This window comes from Musca vetustissima, unplaced genomic scaffold, assembly GCF_032173495.1.
Source record: "Musca vetustissima isolate MV318-11 ecotype Yass unplaced genomic scaffold, APGP_CSIRO_Mvet_v1 utg19083, whole genome shotgun sequence".
NCBI lineage: Eukaryota > Metazoa > Arthropoda > Insecta > Diptera > Muscidae > Musca > Musca vetustissima.
Window position 1 is genome coordinate 1 of NW_026880809.1, and position 27,550 is coordinate 27,550.

Below are 27,550 nucleotides of genomic sequence, written 5' to 3' on the forward strand. Positions count from 1 at the left end.
TATGTGCATCTTTTTTACTCGTTTAGACCGTCTTGTTCCATAGTCCCTATATATCCTTCGATTTGCGCAAAATCAGCATAACATCTAATTGGGCCTAGAATGATGTCTGCCAAGTTTCATGAAAATCGGTCGATTTAGATATAGCTAACAAGTTGTTTTAGCTCATATACAAATTGTAATACGTTTAATGGGACCCCAAAATCCCTATATATCTTCAATTTGCCAAAATTAGTACAGCCTAACCATTTAGGTCTAGAATGATGTCTGCCCAGCTCCGTGAAAATCGGTCAAGATTTAGATATAGCTACCATATATAGTTTCGTCCGATTTCATGTAAATTGTGACCAAAATCCATATATATCTTTCGATTTGCACGAAATTTGGCATAACGTACTGAATTGAGCCTAGAGTTATGTCTGCCAAGTTTCGTGAAAATCAGTCCAGATTTAGATATAGCTCCCATATATAGTTTCGTCCGATTTCATGTAAATTGTATCTTTCGATTTGCCCGAAATTTTGCACAACGTACTGAATTGAGCCTAGAGTGATGTCTGCCAAGTTTCGATAAAATCGGTCCATATTTCTATATAGCTCCCACATATAGTTTCGTCCGATTTCATGTAAATGGTTCACCAAAGTCGCTATATATCTTTCGATTTGCACGAAATTTGGCATAACGTACTGAATTGAGCCTAGAGTGATGTCTGCCTTGTTTCGTGAAAATCGGTCCAGATTTAGATATAGCTCCATTTTATTATAGATTGATTTTATGTAATTGACGCACCAAGGAACCAATAGGAACAAAACGTTCTAAAGTTAGTATAACCTAACCTGTGACAAGTTTGTTTGAAATCGCTTAATATGTGGATATAGCTTACATATATTTTTTCGCCCGATATCAAGCAAATTGGGCATCATACTCCTCATGTTAGTCAGATTGACATCAAATTTTGCACAACGTACAAAATTGAGCATAGAATTACGTAGTTGCGTTTTCTAGAAGTACAGACATAGTCAACCGGATGACCTATTTATATTTGTTTGAAGTCGATTTACACACTTTACACACATATTTTATTTCATCCAATTTCATGTTAATAGTCCTGTTTAATGTACCCATAGTGGTGAAGGGTATCCTAGAGTCGGCCCCGTCCGACTTTACTACTTTCCTTACTGGTTTTTCATTGAAAACGTGTTTCGGTTTTAAGTGAGTAAAACAACAACAAAAATTTTTGGCGCGGATATTTGCAATTTACGTTGTTATTTCATGTTGTCCTCATGTTTTTTTTTTTTTTCACCAGTACTGTTGTGATGAGCGAATTCGTTTCTTTTTATTGTTAAGCGATTTTACTTAGATCAGCAACGGTGTTTTGTGGAGCATAGTTGTAGAGGAGTATCTAGAAATGTAACGAAAGTCTAAAAACCATCATCATTGTCAATGGGACAGTAACATCAAATGAGATTTTCCAAGAGAGTTGCTTGAACTTGTACGGATTATAGTTCCGGTCATAAAAACCAATATTTGTGGAACGCTTGTTGGGTCAAGAGTTTGAAGAGATTGTGAATATTGTCCGGGTGTTACATGGTAACCTGGTCATAGACATAAATGTCTGTCTAGGCTTAAATGTTCGTATATAGTTAGAAATGATGGCAGATAATGGTTTAGTTTCGCATTCATTACCATTAGCGTTCAAACAGGTCAGACACATAAAATTTGTAGAGTAATTGAAAAAAGGATTGTTAAAGGAACATGACTGTAAAAATTGACAACAGAGTTGCTTGGAAAAATTAATCTTTAAAAATCTACTCCCTATAGATGCTTGGAAAAATATTTCTTTTAAAAATCTACGGTTTATAGATGCTTGGAAAAATTATTCTTTTAAAAATCTACGCCTTATAGAAGTTTATAAAAATATTCTTAAAAATCCACAACATACGGATGCAAGGAAAATAGTCTTAAAAAATAAAATACTTCTATGCTTTGGATAAGATAACTTTGGAATAGTACCATGCTTTCGACTTATATAACTATTTATTTATGTCTTACTAATTTGTATTACATTCTCCTGTGAAAGAAAAATATTCCATCTGAATTTTATTACCTTGATCTCAATATCTATTACAACGAAAATATAACGTTATTAGAATTCTCACCATCTTCAACATGAAAACAGTAAATTTAAAGTTGTTTCTTTCAGCAGCCTCTCGTAATTTTACGGCCTGATGTTGGTAAACGTTTAGCAAGGAGGAAGTACATAAATGTCGAGGCAGCTACTTGTGGAAAATGCAACATTATTAAGGGCAGCGGGGTGGTTGGTCGCTGACAGGCATATGGTGTGAGTACATTTTAGTACTTGTACTATGTCCTTCGTCCTTGTTCACTTGTTTGCCGTTAGAAGTTTTCAGTGGTTTCATTCTGACATTAAAATTATGTCATTATTAAAGTTTGTTTCTTTTAGTTTTTTTTTTCAGTACAAAAAAGTAGAACTCTAAACTTTCTAAAATTAAATGAGACGTATTTTTCCTCTTCTGCTCAGAGAAGATATGTAGCTAAGTTTAAGTGGTCAGCAAAAACCGAATTGACATTTGGGCTTAAAATTCATGTTTATAATGATGATAAGTTTCATTAAGTAACTTTGCAGGGAAGTGGATTTAGACATAAAACACATGGACCGATTTACAGGAGCTTGGAAAAATATTATTCAAAATATCCACGCCTTATAGGTGCTTGGAAAAATATTATTCAAAATATCCACGCCTTATAAGTGCTTGGAAAAATATTATTTAACCAGTAAGGAAAGTAGTAAAGTCGGACTGGGCCGACTATATGATACACTTCACCACTTTGGGTATATTCGAAGCAACATTGACATGAAATTGAACGAACTTACATGTGAACATCAATTCCAACACATACCATTCTGCAACCTATTCTAAATTTTGTAAATAGATTTAAAGCAAAATTTACACACGCTATTTGGTATGCTTCATTGTTTAAAACGTAATATCAATCAGGTACCCATTTATTATTTTTGGTGTACAAAAAAACATGAATACGTCGAACCGTTTTCAAGGCAACTTATATATAGGAACTTTAGTGCACTTTTTACATAAAAACGGACGAAAATATATACGGAAGCTATATCTATATCTGAACCGATTTTCACCAAACTTAGCACACATCATTCTGGACCTAATTCAGTATCATATGCCAAATTTTGTGTAATTCGATAGATATATAGGGACTTTGGTGCATCATTTACCTTTAATCGGACGAATATATATATGTATATATATATGACCTATATCTCAATCTGACCCGATTTTCTCGAAACTATGCATTCATTCACTGTAGACTCAATTCAGTACACTATGATAAATTTCGCGCAAATCGAAAGATATATAGAGACTTTGGTGCACCATTTACATAAAATCGGACGATATATATATATATATATATATATAAGCTATGTCTATATCTGAACCGATTTTCACGAAACTTAGCACACATCATTCTGGACCTAATTCAGTACACTATGCCAAATTTCGTGCTATTCGAAAGATATATAGGGACGTTGGTGCACCATTTACATAAAATCGGACAAAACTATATATGGGAGCTATATTTAAATCTGACCCAATTTTCTCGAAACTTGACACACGTCATTCTATACTCATTTCAGCACACTATGCTAAATTTCGTGAAAATCGAAATATATATAGAGACTTTGATGCACCATTTACATAAAATCGGACAAAAATATATATGGGAGCTATATCTATACCTGAACCGATTTTCACGAAATTTAGTTCACATTATTCTCGACCTAATTCAATACCCTATGCCAAATTTCCTGTAATTCGAAAGATATATAGCGACATTGGTGCACCATTTACATAAAATCGGACGAAACTATATATGGGAGCTATATCTAAATCTGAACCGAATTTCACGAAAATCAGCACATATCATTCGAGACTTATTTGAGTGCGCTATGTTAAATTTTGTGCAAATCGAAAGATATGTAGGGACTTCGGTACACCATGTGCTTTAAATCGGACGAAAATATGTATGGAACTATATATAAAACTGGACCGATTTTTCTCAATTTCAATAGAGTTCGTCCTTGGGTCAAATAAGTGAGCTGTGCCAAATTTCGTCCAAATCGGATCATAAATGCGACCTGTACTTTGTTAACAATTTAGCATCTACAGACGGACAGACGGACATGCATTAATCGACTTAAAAAGTGATTCTATGCATATTCTCAAAAGGAACCATGGGTCTGTTTCGTTTCCTTTTGCATGTTACAAACATATGCACAAAGACATCAGCTATCATAATGCAATAGAAAACTTTATGATTATATAATGGCATAATAATATAGTTGCACGTATGATACCAATTACAATTTTTAGTGACGTAGAGCAGAGGAGTCACTGCTTAGGATGAGATTATATTTTTTTAACAAATAGGGAAACCCATTTTTCTAGTAAATGTTTATGTGATTAATGTATCTAAATTTTCAATTAGGAAAAATTTTGTTGGAAAAATGTAGTAAATCTACGCATGCAATAGAACAAAATTGAGTATTGTGAAAAAAAAACGAATCCCCAAATTTGCAACGCCTGTGATTCGTAGAACTTTGTCATAAACTTGCAGACAAAGTACTTAGACGAAAAGTGACCTGGTCAAAAACTGATTTGATTGCTATAACAAAAAAACTAGTACTTTTTTACATTTGTGACATTGTTGTCAGACTAGACTACACACAAAAGGTTTACAATATCCGGGACAAAGAAGTCAGAGAATCATAAAAATGTAGAACCAAAATAATCCACAAAAGTTATCACATTATGTAGGATAATAGGGTGTAAAGTGTCGAAGTTTTTTTTTGTGGTTCATAGACAAATGCAGTCAAATCCTTCTTCATACAATGCATTTTGTATGACAAACTTATTGACATGTGTAAATATGTTCAACATTCAACTTATTTCAGTAAAAAATATGTGTGTATATTTTGTACTTACATTTTCTAGTTTGGCCACAATTTCATACATGGTCATATCATTGACTTTACCATATTGAACAATGAAGTCAATATCATCATTCGCAGCAGCAGCCGCCGCATCAGCGATGTCAAATTCTGTTGCATTGCCGTTGGATGCTTTAATGGTTGCATCATTTGTAGCTTTACCATTGCTGTTGGAGGCATCTGCCGCTGTTGTAGCGACTTCTGTGGAATTGTTGTTACCCTCGACATCTGGCTGTGACCATGCCAACGAGATTGTTGTATTTGTTACTTTGGTTGCATGTAAATCGATGACTGGGGCGGGTATACTATCGGTACCTGTTTGTTTGATGGTGTTAAGAAGATTAAATCGAATGTTAGTGATTCTCTTAATAGTATTTTGTTTTGAGATGGAGTGTGAAAATTTGACAAATTGATTGACTTAAATGTATTCAGAATCGTCTTCCTTTGACTTATATGTATGTTGCAGTAAAAGTATGTTAAATTTTGAGTTCTAATATTCTATAAGTGCTGCGAAGGTAATTATGACTACAAAATTTTCCGAACTAAATATAGAACCCCAGATTTTCATAATTATTAAAACAAGTGAAAAAGCGTTAAGTTCAGATTGGCCGACTTTGGATACCTTCCACGATAATTATACTGACCGTTATTTGAAATTACAGTTCCAACCCTACGTGGTACTATTACATTGCGAATGACCTTGGTTAAAACTTCCGATGCAAACTAAAATGGGTGGGATATTTACTTGGGGCATATTACAAATAACTGAAGCTCCGCAAACAAGATATATTTCAATATATTTCAGCAATATTTAAATTTCAAAACCCCATATCGTGGTCCGATATTGAAGACGCATGGTAAGGTATGTAAATTTATGTGTGGGGCTGTACCTAAGGGTGATCAATATTGATTACATCATGTAGGAATTACCGAACATTTGGATTTATCATTCGTTTTGTATCAAAATACCTTACTTCAAGTATTAAATATGTTCTAGTTATACCCTTCACCACACTGTGGTACAGGGTATTATGTCTTTGTGCATATGTTTGTAACAGGCAAAAATAATCGAGATAGACCCATGGTTCCTTTTGAGAATATGCATAGAATCACTTTCTGAGTCGATTTATGCATGTCCGTCCGTCCATGTATTTTTGTTAACAAAGTACAGGTCGCATTTATGATCCGATTTGGATGAAATTTGGCACAGGTCACTTAATTTGCCCAAGGACGAACCCTATTGAAATTGGAAAAAATCGGTAAACGTTTAGGCATAGCTCCCATATAAGAGTACCCCAAAATGTTCGGTATTTTGAGGTTCTTGAGCTCGTTTTTTACTGAATTCGATGAAATTTGGTACTTTGAGTTCTTATTGGGTAGCAAATCTCCCTACCAAAAATTATAAATAAAGGTCAATTTTTTCGGATAGCCCCCATATAAGATTACCCCCAATTTTCGGTATTTTGGGGGTTTTGATCGCATTTTCCGACCGAATTCGCGGAAATTTAGTACTTTGTGTTCTTATTGGGTAGCAAATCTCCCTACCAAAAATTATAAATAACGGTCCATTTTTTCGCATAGCCCCCATATAAGGGTACCCCCAAATTTTCGGTATTTTGACGTTCTTGAGCGCGTTTTTAAACTGAATTCGCAGAAATTTGGTACTTTGAGTTCTTATTGGGTAGCAAATCTCCCTACCAAAAATTATAAATAAAGGTCCATTTTTTCGGATAGCCCCCATATAAGATTACCCCCAATTTTCGGTATTTTGGGGGTTTTGATCGCATTTTTCGACCGAATTCGCTGAAATTTGGTACTTTGTGTTCTTATTGGGTAGCAAATCTCCCTACCAAACATTATAAATAAAGGTAAATTATTTCAGAAAGCCCCCATATAAGGGCACCCCCAATTTTCGGTATTTTCGGGTTTTTGGGCTCGTTTTATGACTGAAGTCGCTGAAATTTTGTACATTGTTTTCTTATTGGGTACCAAATTACTCCACTAAAAATTATAAATATAGGTCCAGTTTTTCTGGTAGTCCCCATATAACGGTACCCCAAAATTTTTGGTATTTTGGGGGTTCTGATCGGATTTTTCGACCAAATTGACTGTAATTTAGTACGTCGAGTTCTTATTAGGTAGCACATCTCTCCACTATAAAATTCTATTTTCTGGTACAGGGTAGTATGTTTTTGTGCATATGTTTGTAACATGCAAAAATAATCGAGATAGACCCATGGTTCCTTTTGAGAATATGCATAGAATCACTTTTTGAGTCGATTTAAGCACGAAATTTGGCACAGCGTAGCAAATTAGGTCTAGAATGATGTGTGTAGTTTTCCTGAAAATCGGTTCAGATTTATATATAGCTCCCACATATACTTTCGTTAGATTTAATGTAAATGGTGCACCAAAGTCCCTATATATCTTTCGATTTGCACGAAATTTGGCCCAGCGTAACAAATTAGGTCTAGAATGATGTGTGTTAAGTTTCCTGAAATCGGTTCAGATTTAGATATAGCTTCTATATATGACCAAATGAACAATTTAGTATCGGTTGCAGAATGACGTGTTTATGGTTCCAATTTCATTTTACTGGTCCTTTAAAAATTCGACTTCTGTTAGGATTCATCTGTTGAATATTCTCAAAGTGGTGAAGGGTATCATATAGTCGGCCCCGTCCGACTTTACTACTTTCCTTACTGGTTTTTCATCTAGATATCCTCCGAAGGAAGAATGATTAAAAATTGTTTTGAGGGTGATTTGTTACCAAATAGGACTATAAAATACTAAATTCCAGCTAAATCGGTTGGAAAAATAGGACCTATATTATAATTTTTAGTTAAGAAATTTGATACCCAATAGTAACCCGAAGTACCAAATTTCAGTCAATTCGGTTGAAAAGCGTGCTTAAGAACCCAAAATACCGTAAATTGGGGGGTACTGTTATATGGAGGGCTACCAGAAAAAGTGAATCGATATTTATAATTTTTAGTGGAAATACTTGGTATCCACTAAGAACCCATTTTACCAAATCTATCAAGACCCCCAAATACCTGAATGTCGGCCGATATGGCTCGAACTTTACGTACCTGAAAACAAAAAGCAAATCCATTCAAATTTTTGGCGATCTATCTCAATTCGTTTCAGACCTTTAAGACGCCGAAAACAGGAAAGAATCTATAATAAAAATGTTACATGAAGTTCGATTGTAAAAAAAACAACTAGAATCTTGAAACTTCGTTTTAGTCGGACGGGCCGACTTTATGATACCCTTTCCCACTTTGGACATATACAAGAGATCATATGTAAAATATCCTGTAAAGAGAACAGGCATAGCATCTTTGGAGAACCATTGAAATGGAATCGACCATATTAAATTTGTGATCTACATATAATCCCGTATGCAGTGCAAAATTTTTTCTCAATCGGACAAATATTGAGAGTTTTGTGAAGCATTTAAATAAAATTGGACGAAACTATATATGGGACCTATCTATCTAAATCTGAAAGGATTTTCTCCAATAGAGTTCGTCATATTTTGGTACAAAGTGTTCTGGAAGGCTGGCTTATATATACATTAGGTATATAACACACAAAAAATTAGGTATATAACCCACACATATAACCCACACAAAATTCCGCTTTTTTATAGCTTCCACCATAGTATGGATGGTATATTAATATTGTCATTCCTTATGTAACTCATCGAAATATTCATTTCCGACCCTATATTGTATAAACATTCTTGATCAGGGGTGAAATTCTACGACGATATATCCATGTCCATACGTCTGTTGTAATCTTCTGAAGGAATTGAGATAGGGGGCTGAAATTTTGCATAGGGTTATCTTTTGTCTGCAGTCAGGTCAAGTTCGAATATGGGCTATGTCGGTCCAAGTTTAGGCATAGCTACAATCTAAGGGTACTCCCCAATTTTTGGTATTTTAGGGTTCTTGAGCGCATTTTTCAACCGAATTCATCGACATTTTTATATTGGGTTCTTTTTTGGATACCAAATTTCACAACCAAAAATTATAAAAATAAAATAGGTAAATAAATAAAGAATCACTTTCTGAGTCGATTTATGCATGTCCGTCCGTCTGTAGATGTTAAATTGTAAACAAAGTACAGGTCGCATTTATGATCCGATGTGGATGAAATTTGGCACAAGTCACTTATTTGGTCCAAGGACGAACCCTATTTAAATTGGGAAAAATCGGTTCAGATTTAGATATAGCTCCCATATATATTTTCGCCCGATTTAAGGTAAATGGTGCACCAAAGTCCCCATAGAATTCGATTTGCATGAAATTTGGCATAGAGTACTGAATAAGGTGCAGAATGATGTGTGCCAAGTTTCTAGAAAATCGGTTCCGATTTAGATATAGCTCCCATATATAATTTCGTCCGATTTTGGGTAAATGGTGCACCAAAGTCCCTATATATCATTCGATTTGCACGAAATTTGCCATAAAGTATTGAATTAGGTCCAGAAAGATGTGTACTAATTTTCGTGAAAATCGGTTCAGATTTAGATATAGCTCCCATATATAGTTTTGTCCGATTTTATGTAAATGGTACACCATAGGCCCTATATACCTTTCGATTTGCATGAAATTTGGCACAGCGTAATAAAATAAGACTAAAATGATGTGTGCTAAGTTTCGTGAAAATAGGTCCATATTTAGATATAGCTCCCATATATATTTTCGTCTGATTTAAGGTAAATGGGGCACCAAAGCCCCTATATATCTTTCGATTTGCACGAAATTTGGCGTAAAGTACTGAATTAGGTCAAGAATGACGTGTGCCAAGTTTCGAGAAAATCGGGTCAGATTTATACATATGTCCAATATATATTTTCGTCCGATTTTATGGAAATGGGTCTCCAAAGCCAGTATATATCTTTCGATTTGTGCGATTTTGGGCATAGGGTACTGAATTGGATCCAGAATGATGTGTGCTAAGTTTCGTGAAAATCTGTTCAAGTAATCAATGGGTGCTTGATTGATATTACATTCTAAACAGTGAACTTATAGATAATGATCGCATTTTTATGTTCGATCAATTTCATGTCAATGTTCCTTCGAAAAGACATATGTAGAATATCCCCAAAGTGGTGAAGGGTATCATATACTCGGCCCAGTCCGACTTTACTACTTTTCTTACTGGTTTCCTATAAATTATATCTGGTAGCCCCTGTATAACGGCAAGCCCAAATTTTCGGTATTTTTCTATTAAAAATTATACGAGTTCCACCTTTTTAGGACCGTCTCGTTTGACGGTGTCCCCAAAATGTCAGTATTTTGAGGGTATTGAGCGTGTTTTTTTATAAATTATTCTCAATCCACCTCCTCCTTAATTGTCCTTTAATTTACAATTCTGTACATTAAAACCATGTCCTACTTGCTACATACCTTTACACTTATAACCATCAAATATAACAAGGACATTTCGGCCTAATAGCTGAGTAGGGGTACTCCATTTCACATAGCTGTATATAGTCCTGCATACAAAAAAAACCAAGCTTTATCTTCAAAAGTAATAAATTCCTGCTTTACCACCAATAGCTGATTTACTATCCTAGTTTTTACTTTTGTCTACATTTAACCTCCCCTGTCCCTTCCTCGAAGTTGAATTGTTACCAATGCAAATTAATTAAATTTTCCTTTTTCTAAATAGAAAATTCAATTTGCACATTGTAGTTGCAGGTGTGGTGACTGACTGTATTTGTGACTCTGTCCAATACTTACCCTCCTCCAGACATTGCAGGATATTACCCGCATAGGATAGACAATCTGTGGTGGCATTAGAATTGACACTGCCCGTTGTTGGCAATGAAGAGGTGTGGGCTACCGGTAAAACGCCACGGCACAGTGACATACATGTTGAGGGTATACCACGGCGTACACAGCATGGTGTGTGATCACGACCTCCGGCGGCACATTTGGCAATAATAGCTGCAAAAGAAATATGAAAAAGAAGAAGTGGAATAAGACCATTAATTCTGCAAACAGTGGTGTCTTGGACATTGAGAAAGTGGCAAGTGATGGTGGTAAATGTCGGACAATGTCGTTGTGGTTGCAGCACCGCCCAAGCAGCATTGGATTCAGCAATGTAGCAAATGCTAAGAAAGAAACTTCGATTTGTTGGAACATAAGTAACAGAAGAAAAGTAATTATTTTCAGTTTTTATGTTATCCTTTAGCCAACATGGCTGAACGAGCACATTGGATGACTGCTTGGTTGGATGTCTGCTGGGTTGGATTGGTTCGTTGCTTGGCTATTGAATTTAAAGGCAACACTTATAGGGCAAACCTATAATGGCGACCAACAAAAAACCCATGGTAGAAGTGACTGTGGCAGTAGCAACAACAACAACCCAACGACAACGGGGTGGTATATAACTTAATTCGTATGCATATCATGTTGCATATATATCTTATTTAATGTCTTTTATTTCATTGCTGGCCCATTCCGAAGAACTAAGGCTCAAGCATTCATGTTGGCAATATTGTTGTTGTTTCCATGTTGCCGCTGGCCTTGTTGTTTATTCTGTTGCTATTGTCGCTCCATGGTGTTTTTGTATTAAGGGCGGTTCAGGGTGTAGAAAGGGTAGCTTGGATATCTTTAATATTTTCATACTTACACATTTGTGCTCGACACGGCGGTCCCAGCTTCTCCATGTCCGACAATTTTATATTGTAACTGCACAACGGTACACATTGTGGTAATAGCCCCGATCCATGACATCATTTCGACATATCATAGTTGGGCTCCTCGGCGTCCTCCACTTCTACGGGTTTGGTGCGTGTGATTAAACGTGGTGAAGGTTCACTTTTGCCATATGCATTTATGGATACCACATAGAATTCATAGTAGACTTCGGGTTCCAAGCCTTCCAATATTAGTGGTGGATTTTTCTAAATGGAGAAAAACAGGGAGAAGAAAACAGAAGTAGATGCAGAATGAGTGAACATGCAACAAGATTAGATTTTAGTTCATGTGTGTGTGTTGTTTCCTCTTGATTTTACTGAGCTCCGGCTTTAGTCAAGATGAAATAAGTGCTCCAAAGTAAGTTTATAAAGAACCAGTAAGGAAAGTAGTAAAGTCGGACGGGGCCGACTCTAGGATACCCTTCACCACTATGGGTACATTAAACAGGACTATTAACATGAAATTGGATGAAATAAAATATGTGTGTAAAGTGTGTAAATCGACTTCAAACAAATATAAATAGGTCATCCGGTTGACTATGTCTGTACTTCTAGAAAACGCAACTACGTAATTCTATGCTCAATTTTGTACGTTGTGCAAAATTTGATGTCAATCTGACTAACATGAGGAGTATGATGCCCAATTTGCTTGATATCGGGCGAAAAAATATATGTAAGCTATATCCACATATTAAGCGATTTCAAACAAACTTGTCACAGGTTAGGTTATACTAACTTTAGAACGTTTTGTTCCTATTGGTTCCTTGGTGCGTCAATTACATAAAATCAATCTATAATAAAATGGAGCTATATCTAAATCTGGACCGATTTTCACGAAACAAGGCAGACATCACTCTAGGCTCAATTCAGTACGTTATGCCAAATTTCGTGCAAATCGAAAGATATATAGCGACTTTGGTGAACCATTTACATGAAATCGGACGAAACTATATGTGGGAGCTATATAGAAATATGGACCGATTTTATCGAAACTTGGCAGACATCACTCTAGGCTCAATTCAGTACGTTGTGCAAAATTTCGGGCAAATCGAAAGATACAATTTACATGAAATCGGACGAAACTATATATGGGAGCTATATCTAAATCTGGACTGATTTTCACGAAACTTGGCAGACATAACTCTAGGCTCAATTCAGTACGTTATGCCAAATTTCGTGCAAATCGAAAGATATATATGGATTTTGGTCACAATTTACATGAAATCGGACGAAACTATATATGGTAGCTATATCTAAATCTTGACCGATTTTCACGGAGCTTGGCAGACATCATTCTAGACCTAAATGGTTAGGCTGTACCAAATTTCGTGCTAATCGAAAGATATATAGGGACTTTGGGGCCCCATTTACATTAAATCGGACGAAACTATATATGTGAGCTATATCTAAATCGGGACCGATTTTCATGAAACTTGGCAGACATCATTCTAGGCCCAATTAAGTACGTTATGCCAAATTTCGTGCAAATCGAAGGATATATAGGGACTTTGGGGCACCATTTACATGAAATCGGACGAAACTATATATGGGAGCTATATCTAAATCTGGACCGATTTTCTTGAAACTGGGCAGACACCATTCTAGACTCAATTCAGTACGTTATGCCAAATTTCGTGCAAATCGAAAGATATATAGAGACTTTGGGGCACCATTTACATGAAATCGGACGAAACTATATATGGGAGCTATATCTAAATCTGGACCGATTTTCACGAAACTTGGCAGACATCACTCTAGGCTTAATTCAGTACGTTATGCCAAATTTCGTGCAAATCAAAAGATATATAGGGACTTTGGGGCACCATTTACATGAAATCGGACGAAACTATATATGGGAGCTATATCTAAATCTGGACCGATTTTCACGAAACTTGGCAGACATCATTCTAGACCTAAATGATTAGGCTGTACTAAATTTCGTGCAAATCGAAAGTTATATAGGGACTGTTTACGTTAAATCGGTTAAATATATATATGGGAGCTATATCTAAATCTGAACCGATTTTTCCCAATTTCAATAGGGTTCGTCCTTGGGCCAAATAAGTGACCTATGCCAAATTTCATCCAATTCGGATCATAAATGCGACCTGTACTTTGTTTACAATTTAACATGGACAGACGGACGGACGGACGGACGGACAGACGGACATGCGTAAATCGACTCAGAAAGTGATTCTATGCATATTCTCAAAAGGAACCATGGGTCTATCTCGATTATTTTTGCCTGTTACAAACATATGCACAAAGACATAATACCCTGTACCACAGTGTGGTGAAGGGTATAAACATGTTGCGGTTTTAAATTATTATACCCTTCACCACACTGTGGTACAGGGTATTATGTCTTTGTGCATATGTTTGTAACAGGCAAAAATAATCGAGATAGACCCATGGTTCCTTTTGAGAATATGCATAGAATCACTTTCTGAGTCGATTTACGCATGTCCGTCTGTCCGTCCGTCCGTCCGTCCGTCTGTCCATGTTAAATTGTAAACAAAGTACAGGTCGCATTTATGATCCGAATTGGATGAAATTTGGCATAGGTCACTTATTTGGCCCAAGGACGAACCCTATTGAAATTGGGAAAAATCGGTTCAGATTTAGATATAGCTCCCATATATATATTTAACCGATTTAACGTAAACAGTCCCTATATAACTTTCGATTTGCACGAAATTTAGTACAGCCTAATCATTTAGGTCTAGAATGATGTCTGCCAAGTTTCGTGAAAATCGGTCCAGATTTAGATATAGCTCCCATATATAGTTTCGTCCGATTTCATGTAAATGGTGCCCCAAAGTCCCTATATATCTTTTGATTTGCACGAAATTTGGCATAACGTACTGAATTAAGCCTAGAGTGATGTCTGCCAAGTTTCGTGAAAATCGGTCCAGATTTAGATATAGCTCCCATATATAGTTTCGTCCGATTTCATGTAAATGGTGCCCCAAAGTCTCTATATATCTTTCGATTTGCACGAAATTTGGCATAACGTACTGAATTGAGTCTAGAATGGTGTCTGCCCAGTTTCAAGAAAATCGGTCCAGATTTAGATATAGCTCCCATATATAGTTTCGTCCGATTTCATGTAAATGGTGCCCCAAAGTCCCTATATATCCTTCGATTTGCACGAAATTTGGCATAACGTACTTAATTGGGCCTAGAATGATGTCTGCCAAGTTTCATGAAAATCGGTCCCGATTTAGATATAGCTCACATATATAGTTTCGTCCGATTTAATGTAAATGGGGCCCCAAAGTCCCTATATATCTTTCGATTAGCACGAAATTTGGTACAGCCTAACCATTTAGGTCTAGAATGATGTCTGCCAAGCTCCGTGAAAATCGGTCAAGATTTAGATATAGCTACCATATATAGTTTCGTCCGATTTCATGTAAATTGTGACCAAAATCCATATATATCTTTCGATTTGCACGAAATTTGGCATAACGTACTGAATTGAGCCTAGAGTTATGTCTGCCAAGTAGAGTACGAGTTTTTTAAGGAGTATACTCTTCACTCTTTTATTTTGTTTGCGAGTGCTCGCGAGTACTGCTTATTGAAGAAAAAGAGGGAGAGTTAAAACGTTCGAAATAGAGTAAGAGTTCACTCTAAGAGTGAAATCGAGTGGACAATTAAATTTGATTTTTTAGTTGTTTGTATGTGCGTAGTAGCAAACTGTTAATGTTGTTGATCTTTTGTGTGATGTGGGGAGTTAGATCATATACATCATTACACATGTGACAAGTTACAAATCAAACATCACAAAACAAACAAAGAACACAAACAACATCAAACGGAACAACGGTATCAAAAAATAAATAATAATAAAAGAGTACTCGACAAGAGTGGAATCTGCTGGAATTTCGAGCGAATTTCACTCCCACTCGAATACGAGCGAAGCACTTGCGCTCTTATTTGAGTGGAAGAGAAAAATAGAGTATACTCGTTTTATTTTTTCAACTCGCAGGAGTACTCCTGCTCGAATTCGAGCAAGTTTCACTCTTTACTCGAATTCGAGCGAGCATTTCGGAGCTCTGGTGTTTAGTTTCCTGAAAACCTGTTCAGATTTTCATATAGCTCCCATATTTATATTATCGTCCGATTTTATGTAAATGGTGCACCAAAGTCCCGATATATATTCCGATTTGTACGAAATTTGGCATAGCATACTGCATTGAGTATAGAATATTGTGAGATAAGTTTCGTGAAAATCGGTTCGGAATAGGATATATATATATATATATATATATTTCCGATTTTTTGTAAATTCCGTTCTATTTTGTACAATGTATTAAAGTTAATATAAATTAATCTATGGCAAGTTTCGTTGAAATCGGGTTAGATTTAGATATAGCTATTTTCTTCCCATATTAGATAAATGGAGCTCCAAACTCCTAATGTCTGTCCTAATGACACGACATTTTGCACAACGTGTCAAATTTAGACTAGAATGCCGTTATTTCGGTTTGTTGAAATTGGTGCAGATGTAGACATAGCTTCCATCTATATTTCGAACGGGTGTCTGATTGAGATTATATTTTGAACAAAAGGGCATACCGAATAGCGAGTATCAAGTTTTCTTTAAATCGATTTACGTAAATTTGTCCCATTGTACGCAACGACTCTAAATCTGCCCGAATGAAAATGCCGGCCCAATCCGATTTACTACTTTTCTTACTGGTCATTTTTCATGCACCAAAATTAGGCGTAGATTTTTTAAAAATAATTATACCCTTCACCACACTGTGGTACAGGGTATTATGTCTTTGTGCATATGTTTGTAACAGGCAAAAATAATCGAGATAGACCCATGGTTCCTTTTGAGAATATGCATAGAATCACTTTCTGAGTCGATTTACGCATGTCCGTCTGTCCGTCCGTCCGTCCGTCTGTCCATGTTAAATTGTAAACAAAGTACAGGTCGCATTTATGATCCGAATTGGATGAAATTTGGCATAGGTCACTTATTTGGCCCAAGGACGAACCCTATTGAAATTGGGAAAAATCGGTTCAGATTTAGATATAGCTCCCATATATATATTTAACCGATTTAACGTAAACAGTCCCTATATAACTTTCGATTTGCACGAAATTTAGTACAGCCTAATCATTTAGGTCTAGAATGATGTCTGCCAAGTTTCGTGAAAATCGGTCCAGATTTAGATATAGCTCCCATATATAGTTTCGTCCGATTTCATGTAAATGGTGCCCCAAAGTCCCTATATATCTTTTGATTTGCACGAAATTTGGCATAACGTACTGAATTAAGCCTAGAGTGATGTCTGCCAAGTTTCGTGAAAATCGGTCCAGATTTAGATATAGCTCCCATATATAGTTTCGTCCGATTTCATGTAAATGGTGCCCCAAAGTCTCTATATATCTTTCGATTTGCACGAAATTTGGCATAACGTACTGAATTGAGTCTAGAATGGTGTCTGCCCAGTTTCAAGAAAATCGGTCCAGATTTAGATATAGCTCCCATATATAGTTTCGTCCGATTTCATGTAAATGGTGCCCCAAAGTCCCTATATATCCTTCGATTTGCACGAAATTTGGCATAACGTACTTAATTGGGCCTAGAATGATGTCTGCCAAGTTTCATGAAAATCGGTCCCGATTTAGATATAGCTCACATATATAGTTTCGTCCGATTTAATGTAAATGGGGCCCCAAAGTCCCTATATATCTTTCGATTAGCACGAAATTTGGTACAGCCTAACCATTTAGGTCTAGAATGATGTCTGCCAAGCTCCGTGAAAATCGGTCAAGATTTAGATATAGCTACCATATATAGTTTCGTCCGATTTCATGTAAATTGTGACCAAAATCCATATATATCTTTCGATTTGCACGAAATTTGGCATAACGTACTGAATTGAGCCTAGAGTTATGTCTGCCAAGTTTCGTGAAAATCAGTCCAGATTTAGATATAGCTCCCATATATAGTTTCGTCCGATTTCATGTAAATTGTATCTTTCGATTTGCCCGAAATTTTGCACAACGTACTGAATTGAGCCTAGAGTGATGTCTGCCAAGTTTCGATAAAATCGGTCCATATTTCTATATAGCTCCCACATATAGTTTCGTCCGATTTCATGTAAATGGTTCACCAAAGTCGCTATATATCTTTCGATTTGCACGAAATTTGGCATAACGTACTGAATTGAGCCTAGAGTGATGTCTGCCTTGTTTCGTGAAAATCGGTCCAGATTTAGATATAGCTCCATTTTATTATAGATTGATTTTATGTAATTGACGCACCAAGGAACCAATAGGAACAAAACGTTCTAAAGTTAGTATAACCTAACCTGTGACAAGTTTGTTTGAAATCGCTTAATATGTGGATATAGCTTACATATATTTTTTCGCCCGATATCAAGCAAATTGGGCATCATACTCCTCATGTTAGTCAGATTGACATCAAATTTTGCACAACGTACAAAATTGAGCATAGAATTACGTAGTTGCGTTTTCTAGAAGTACAGACATAGTCAACCGGATGACCTATTTATATTTGTTTGAAGTCGATTTACACACTTTACACACATATTTTATTTCATCCAATTTCATGTTAATAGTCCTGTTTAATGTACCCATAGTGGTGAAGGGTATCCTAGAGTCGGCCCCGTCCGACTTTACTACTTTCCTTACTGGTTTTTCTATGCGAACTTTCAAAAGATGCACAGTAGCATCAGTTAGCCTAGAAGGGGCAGCTAGTACTATAAGTAGTACGTGTTTAAATTTACGTTATAAATAATGTCAAAGGAAATGAGAAGAAAATAATATATTCGTGAGGAAGAGATGAATACAAAAATCTAATTTCGTTGATATCAATAAATTTAAATGCACAGGACTGGCCTGCACTTTGGCGGAACGAAGGAATACCATTTTTAATGAAACGTGAGAAATGTAAGTTATGTAATATCCTGGCAAAATTTATAATGCGAACTTGAACTTTTTATACCCTACACCCGTAGGTGGACATAAACATACCTAAAATTAATAAAACTTGTCTACGTGCAAATTGCTGTTTGAAAAAAAAAAATACCTAACGAGATGGACCTATGATGGGCGAAATATATATTAATTTCAATCCCCTCTAATCCCCCATAATCTTCTAAGGGTCCACGCCTTAAAATGTATTCGCATTTTCGTAAGAGTTCACGCCTTTAAAATTATTAGTATTCTTAAAAGACTCTACGCCTTAAAAATTATTCATATTCTTATAAGACTCCATGCCTTAAACACATTCTTATAAGACTCCATGCCTTACACATATTGTTATAAGACTCCCTCCATGCCTTAAACATATTCTTATAAGACTCAAAGCTTTAATAAATATTTTTTTAAGACTCCACGAATTTTTATAAAAATTCACGCTTTGAAAAAATATTTCTTTAAAAACCTATATATTAAAAAAATATTTTTATAAAAATCCACGCCTTGGAAAAATATTCTTATAAACATCCAGGTCTTGGATAAAATATTTTTATAAAAACCCAGGTCTTGGATCTTTTTTTTATAAAAATTCAGATTTTGGATAATTTTTTTTTATAAAAATCCAGGTATTGGATAAAATATTTTTATAAAAATCCAGGTCTTGGATAAAATATTTTTATAAAAATCCAGGTCTTGGATAATTTTTTTTTATAAAAATCCAGATCTTCGGTATTTTTTTTATAAAAATCCAGATCTTCGATATTATTTTTATAAAAAGCCAGGTCTTGGATAGATATTTTTATTAAAATCCATGTCTTGGATAAAATATTTTTAAAAAAATCCAGGTCTTGGGTATTTTTTTTATAAAAATATTTTTTTTTTTAATATTCACGCCTTAGAAAAAATATTTTTGTGGCTTTAAATCTGGTATACGAAGCGATGTTGTGTTGCCATTTATAGTGCGCATAATGACACTTTCATCCTTTTTCGTTAGACGCGTTTTAGCCACATCATCGTCCCCTGCCGCCGCCGCATCATCATCCTCATCAAAGGAATGCAATTCCGTTACATTGATTTTGTATTCTTTCACAGTGTCGGGTAGCTTTTCAGGCGCTGACCAGCTAACCGTTACAGCTGTTTCGCTAACCTCACTGACTGTCACTTCCAGTGGGGTGCTGGGTATCTGTTGGACACCCTGTAGTATGCACTGCAGGCCGCTCAGTGTATGATGGACACAGGACACTCGTGTACGCAGCATATCGGTGAACGGTGTGTACTCGCCGCGACACATGTCTTGACACAAATCAGGTATTTGTTTCTCAACACAACAGGGTACATGATTACGACCATCGGCCATGCAGCGCACGATTCGTGGGAAATCCTTTTCACATACCTCCGGCTCAATGCCGGTGGTGCCATCCAAAATATTGTGGACATTGCAAAAGCCCATACAGCTTTGGCTGACGTTGTCACGTTCACAGCATTCGGTAAAGTCATGCGTTATCTGGGCTGGTATGGAGGCGGTGCGCCAAAATGAACGATTGTCCGTTGAGTCCAGAGGGGGTGGTACTAGAAAAACATCACTGTTTTCATCACCTAAATCCCGATTGTTGTTGTTGTTGTCGGTATTGTTTCTGTCTAAGGTTTTGTAGGTTGTCTTAACTGAAGCGTAACAAACACACACCCAGAGAGTGGCAGGTGGTGATGATGGAATGGTAAAACGAGAACAAGACATGAAAAGCAAATGAAATAATTAAAATTATTTGTTTGGACATTAACAAAAGTTGGGATGGGGTTTACAAAGTTAATTCTGAATGCAGGAGTTTAAAGAGGAAAGTATTGTGGCATTGAAAGCTGTATAAAAGTATACTCGTTTAAGGATATTTAGATAAAGTTGGTAGATCATTCATGACGAAATATTTTGAAAACATATTAAAAAAATGAAAAAACATATTAAAAAACATATTAAAAAAATATATATATATTATTCACGCAATAATTATCAACATTTTTATAGGAATATACGCCTCAACAATATATTCTTATAGGAATATGCGACTTAATGATTAATATTCCTATTGAAACAAGCCCTAATCATCAATATTTTTGTAGGAATATACGCCTTAACAATCGATATTCTTATAGGAATATACGATTTAATGATCAATATTCCTATTGGAATCAACGCCCTAATCATCAATTTTCCTATTGGAATAACGACCTAATCATCAATATTCTAATACGAATCCACGCCTTAATCATGAATATTCTTATAGGAATCCACGCCTTATTGAAAAATATTCTTATAGGAATCCACGCCTTATTGGAAAATATTCTTATAGGAATCCACGCCTTAATGATTACTTGAAAAGTATTCTTATAGGAATCTAAACCTTAATGGTTACTTGAAAAGTATTCTTCTTACGCCTAAATGGCTAATGTAATGGAAAGTAATGTAATAAGAATCCATTACTTAATGGTTACTTGGAAAGTATTCCAGTAGGAATTCATGCCTTAATGGTTACTTGGAAAGTATTCTAATAGGAATTCATGACTTATTGGTTACTTGGAAAGTATTCTAATAGGAATCCATGCCTTATTGGTTACTTGGAAAGTATTCTAATAGGAATTCACGCCTTAATGGTTACTTGAAAAATATTCTTAGATGAATCCACACCTAAATGGTTACATGAAAATTATTCTTATAGGAATCCACGCTTTAATGGTTATTTGAAAAAGTTTCTTATAGGAATCCACTCCTTAATGGTTACTTGAAAAATTTTCTTATAGGAATCCATGCCTTGGAAAATAATTTTTTTTAATCCACGCCTTGAAGAAGTATTTTTTAAAAATTCGCGCCTTGAGAAACTATTTTGTAAAAAATCCAGGCTTTGAAAAATTATTATTATTTTTTTGTTTTAATTCTCGACTTGTTTTTTTTTTAATCCAATCCTTTGACTTTTTTTTAAATCCACGCTTTTGACAATTTTTTTTTATAAAAATGCCCATCTTTGACAATTTTTTTTTTTATTTTTGACGAATACCCATATTTGACGATTTAAGGTAAATGGTGCACCGAAGTGGCTACATATCATTCGATATAGCTCCAATATATATTCGTCCGATTTTATGTAAATGGTGCACGAAAGTCCCTATATATATATCCTTCGATTTGCACGAAATTTCGCATAGCGTACTAAATAAATTGTGTAGAAAGACGTGTGTTGAATTTCGAGAAAATCGTTTCAGATTTAGATATAGCTCCCAAAATCTCTTTATATATTTTGATTCGCACGAAATTTAGCATGTCGTACTGAATTAGATGTAGAAAGACGTGTGTTGAATTTCGTGAAAATCGGTTCAGATTTAGATATAGCTCCCATATATATATATATATATATATATTCGTCCGATTTTAGGTAAATAGAGCACCAAAATTCTTTTGTATCCTTTGATTTGAACGAAATTTGGCATAGCGTATTGCATAAGGTCTAGAGTGATGTGTGTTAAGTTTCGTGAAGATTTTCGTCCGATTTTATATAAATCGTGCACCAAAGTTTTTATATATCCTTCTGATATATCTTAGAATTGTGTGTGTTAAGTTTCGGAAAAATCGTTTCACAAAAATCGTTGGTGCACCAAACTCCTAATGTTTGTCCGATTGCTACGAAATTTTGCACAACTTATAAAATTGGGGCTTAAATGGCGTTATTGCTTTTCGCTGAAATTAGTGCAGATGCAGCCATAGCTTCCATATGCCTTTCGAACGGGTGTCTGATTGAAATTAAATTTTTAACAGTGCGGCGTTCTGCATATCGTGTATAAATTTTGCTATAAATGGTTTTCCATAAATTTGTCCCATGGTACGCAGACGACTCTAAATCTGTCCGAATGAAATTAAATTGACCACAGGTTGCAGAAGGGCGTGAGTACGTTTCCTCGAAGGAAGTATAAGGATACATGTGTACAATATACCCAAGTTGGAAGGGTATCATATAGTCGGCCCAGTCCGACTTTACTACTTTCCTACTTTTTTTTATACAAATACCCGCCTTTGACATTTTTTTTTTTTTATAAAAATCCAAGCCTTTGAAATTTTTTCTATAAAAAAATCTAAAACTATACTTTTAAACAAATCGAAACTTACCATCTAATATATGTATACTACGTAATACTGGATCTGAATTTAATTCACAGATATAGCTTCCCTTATCGGATGGTTTTAGGCGTTTAATGAGTAGGACCCACACCTCACCACCGGATTCCACTTTGCTACTGGGTTCTGGAAATTACAAAAAAATCAACATTATTCGTTCATCGTGTAATACACTAACACGCGGATCACTTGTCACCCGGACACTGCCCGCGGTTAGAATTTCATCACCTTTCTTCCATATCACAGTATTATTAAGACGATTCGCTGAGACGACACAGGTTAGCAGGGCGTCTTTGCCTGCCACAATATAGGCAGGACCGCTAGTTGCTGCAATAAGGAATAACAAAAAACAAAACAACAATGAATCATTGTTGAGCAAATGCTCGGAGCTTATATAGGCTTTTGTGTGTGTGTTTTCAATGTAATACATTTATTCACTTACCAATGGGTTCTACGGATTTAACGGTTGACAGCAAACATGTTGATGTTGTCAATACCAACAACAATTTTAACATTATGACATCCGTCACAGGCTACTATACGGATAGCATTATAAGCATAAGTGCGGAGAGTGTGTAAGAGAATGAGAAAGAAAGAAGGAGAAAAAAACAAAAAAAAGATTATTATTTTATTAATAAGGCCATAAATGTAATTATACAATAAATGAAAGTACAACAAAACCAGATGCCAATGTTCGTTCATTTATTCGCGCAGACAACATAGAGTCAAACATCTGTATGACGGGTTTTCCATATTGAATACGTATCTCATATAAATTGTTTTCAAAATAATCTCTCCATTATAAATAGTGTATCAATTGAAAGACCCCAACTGTTCGTTATACACTGTTCCACTGTACATTCGTATAAATGTACATAACATACATTAATAGATTCATTTTTATGGTACAGTCATTCGTTCTTGATGACAAACCCAAAAACCAAAAAATGAAAAACGGATGGAAAGGGAATTGAGGCAACTGTAGCAACAGTCTGACTGCTGCACCGGTCGTCTGAAAACATTTTTTGCAAATCCCTTTTGCCCGGATAAACATATGGCTTATTATGACACCACGACCGGAAAGAAAATGAATGGGCCGAAATCTGCCAATTAATTGATGGTGTGTATTTCCATGCAACACACGCTCAAACATACACTCACATAATACAATAACAAAGCAGCACAATAACAACAATTACATCAGATGCATTAATTAATTCAAAAGTAAATATAAATCATACAAAAATAATTTACGAATGTCACAGAACCAGCAGCGTCAATGGATCGTTGCTGTTAAAATGAAATAATATTTATTGATATTCGAAATGATGGCACACATTTTATTTTCATCCTCCGTATAATTTATATCTTTAAAAGAAGACATGTTTTGTTTTGGATGTAATCTCGCCATCGATCAGATGTTTCCGCCACTTCTATACATCAATGAACAAAATATAAGTCAACTATAATGGTCTTATCCGATTTCCGTTATTTTTATAATCTTGGACACGACTTCAAAATAGATTAATTCCTTTTGATATTTATACCCTCAGCCTTATGACTATTGGTTTTAGAGCCCATGATTCTTTGGACCAAATCCGTTTCCACAATTTGTAGTCCAGCTGGCTGGTGCGCACGGGAGACGGGAGTAAACGATGGGACCCATTGGACCCTTCCTCTGGTACATCCCCCAAAGGGTCAGAATTTTCAATATTTATAGATCCAATATTAGGCTAATGGAATGTTGGATTCGATCCATACTGTGCATATCGTAACATTTCTTTCTAACTCAAATTAAGCTCGAAGATGTCGAATATCGGTCCACTCCTTCTGGTACCTTCCATCATAAAATGGTGAAAAAAGTTCATTTTATAATATCATGCACAGAGCATTCGATGCAAATCAAACATTGTACAATCTAGAATTTAAACCATAATGTTGGGAGATGGGAGTTATCAATTCACTACTTTAAACACCATCCCCACGTAGGACCAAAATTTTGAAACTTTGTAAATCTTATATAAAACTAAGAGAATGTCAAAATTTCACTCAAAATTTGCACATAGTAATATTTATACCCTTCCCACACTGTGGTACAGGGTATTATGTCTTTGTGCATATGTTTTTAACAGGCAAAAGGAAACGAGATAGACCCATGGTTCCTTTTCAGAATATGTATAGAATCACTTCGTGAGTTGATTTATGCATGTCCGTCCGTCTGTCCATGTTAAATTGTAAACAAAGTACAGGTCGCATTTATGGTCTGAATTGGATGCAATTTGGCATAAGTTACTTATTTGGACCAAGGACGAACCGTATTGAAATTGGAGAAAATCGGTTCAGATTTAGATATAGCTCCCATATATATTTTCGTCCGATTTTATATAAATGGTGCACCAAATTCCCGATATATGTCGGATTGAAACAAAATTTTGCACGGAGCACTGAATTAGGTCCTGATTGATGTATGCGAAGTTTTGTTTCGTTTCGTCCGATTTTATGCGAATGATGCACCAAACGCCCAATATTTGTCCGATTGGGACAAAATTTTGCACAGAGTCCTGAATTTAGTCCAGACTGATCCCTGCGAAGTTTTGTTAAAATCGGTTCAGATTTAGATGTAGCTCCCATATATAGTTTCGTCCGATTTTTTGTGAATGAGACCCCAAACTCCCAATATTTGTCCGATTGAGCAAAATTTTGAAAAGCGAATGCAATTGAGGAAAAAATTATGTGAGATAAGGCTTGTTGAAATATGTTCAGATTTTGATATAGGTCTTATATATATTTTCGTTCGATGTTATGTAAAGGTACACCGACTGGCCTATGTACATGAAATTTGGCACAGGGTATTTCATTCAAATAGTTGGAGTTACGAATAAAAATAATGGCGCAATAACTCAAAAACATAGTTATGAAGTATTTTGTTCTTCTTGTTTCTTAATATACTTGACAAAGGCTTTCATCACCATAAAGATTTTTCCCACTCATCGTACAAAATTGAACCTAGAATGGTGTGTAATGAATTTTGTCCGATTTCATCCAAATTGTCCACCAAATACCCAACGTTTTTCCCGAAGAAATTTTCCACAACGAACGAAATGGAGCCTAGAATAAAATTTATTTTGTTTGTTTGAAATCGGTTCAGATTTAGATATTGCTTCCATAAACATTTACGAACGATTTTACGATGGTTCACCAAAGACTCTACGTTTATTCTATTAAGAATCAACAGCGTACCAAATTGAGTTCAGAATCACGTGTATTAAATTTTGTTGAAACCGTTTTCGACCTAGGTATAGCTCCAATGTATTTTCATTCTATTTCATTCCAATTGTGCACCAAATTGAATTATTATAAAAACCGTATCCAATTGCTAATTTATTCTACACAAAATTTCTCTCTTAATCTTGCTAATAACAAAAATACATTACTAGCAAACAAAGGAATTATCAAAATATATACGTACTAATTTATTTCAATTTATCTCTGAACGTTCACGATAATAATGAGAATGGAGAATTTTCAATATAAAAGCTTTCAAGGAAATGAAATAAACTGAAAACTGCAATTTTCTGTTTTCAATTAAGTCCATTCGGGTCACACACACGGACACCCATATTAATTCACAAAATACTGTATCCATGGGAGAGAGTGTATGCATGTGTTTGTGTGTGTGCACATTTCTGTTCAAATATGCAAACACATAATGCACATGGATATGTGGCAAATTATCTATTTATATACATATCAAACTGTTATATATATTTATGTATGTGTGTGCATGAGTGAGTATTTGTGTTCGAAAAACCCCGTGTATGCGTAAAATTTTGTCCATTTTTATTCATGTCGACACATTTAAAAACAAATATAATTTATGGTGTTGCTGTTGTTGCTTAAACGTAATGCCAGCAAAAGCGTTTAAAACGTAGCCATAACCTCAAACAGCATTGCTTTCATTGACACTTATATTACGAACAGTTTTCAAAAGGATAATACTCAGTACACACACAAACACTCACAACCAGGCATTTATTTGGACAACCGAAGGCACACAATTATGTGCCATGGCCACCAAGGCTAGCAGAAAAAAATAATAAAAGCTTCATCCATAAATCAAAAAACCATTAATTTTGTTTTTGTTTTTTGCTATTGTTGTTCTTCTTCTCCACACATTTTGGACCATGGACTGAGTCACAAGCATGAATTTATTAATCAGAGTATGAATTTATAAATACACAGGACAACGATGGATATAGTATCATATGGTATCCATGTGGAAGTACTTGAGTTGGTATTTGCAGGTATGCGTGTGTACAGCAGGCATACCATTTGCGGTTGCTAAAATTAAATGAAACTATTAAAGGAGGTGCATTTGGAAATTACAAGGAATAAAAATGAATGGATTTGAGATCATCCAAGGTCTATAAGTAGAAAACCAACGATAGAATACTACCTATCGCTGAAATATCAACATTCCCTAAAGATCGTCTCTATCGCAGAACGATGCGGCGGATGAACATTCCACATTTTGGCCGATCAAAACAATAGGCCTCCAATTGCCTCGAAGTGGTTTTTCACGAAACATTTTCGTTGGACTCGTATTCGAATACACAATTATTGTTTTCATTCGGGCCCCTTACATATAGATCCACTATCCGTAACCTGCGATAATCG

At 35.4% G+C, this 27,550-nt stretch overlaps 1 pseudogene; it reads right to left on the reverse strand.

Moving 5' to 3' along the window:
* Positions 1-5,031: 5,031 nt before the first annotated feature.
* LOC133326669 (Ig-like and fibronectin type-III domain-containing protein 2) lies at positions 5,032-23,388 on the reverse strand (annotated as a pseudogene).
* Between the last annotated feature and the right edge of the window lie 4,162 nt (positions 23,389-27,550).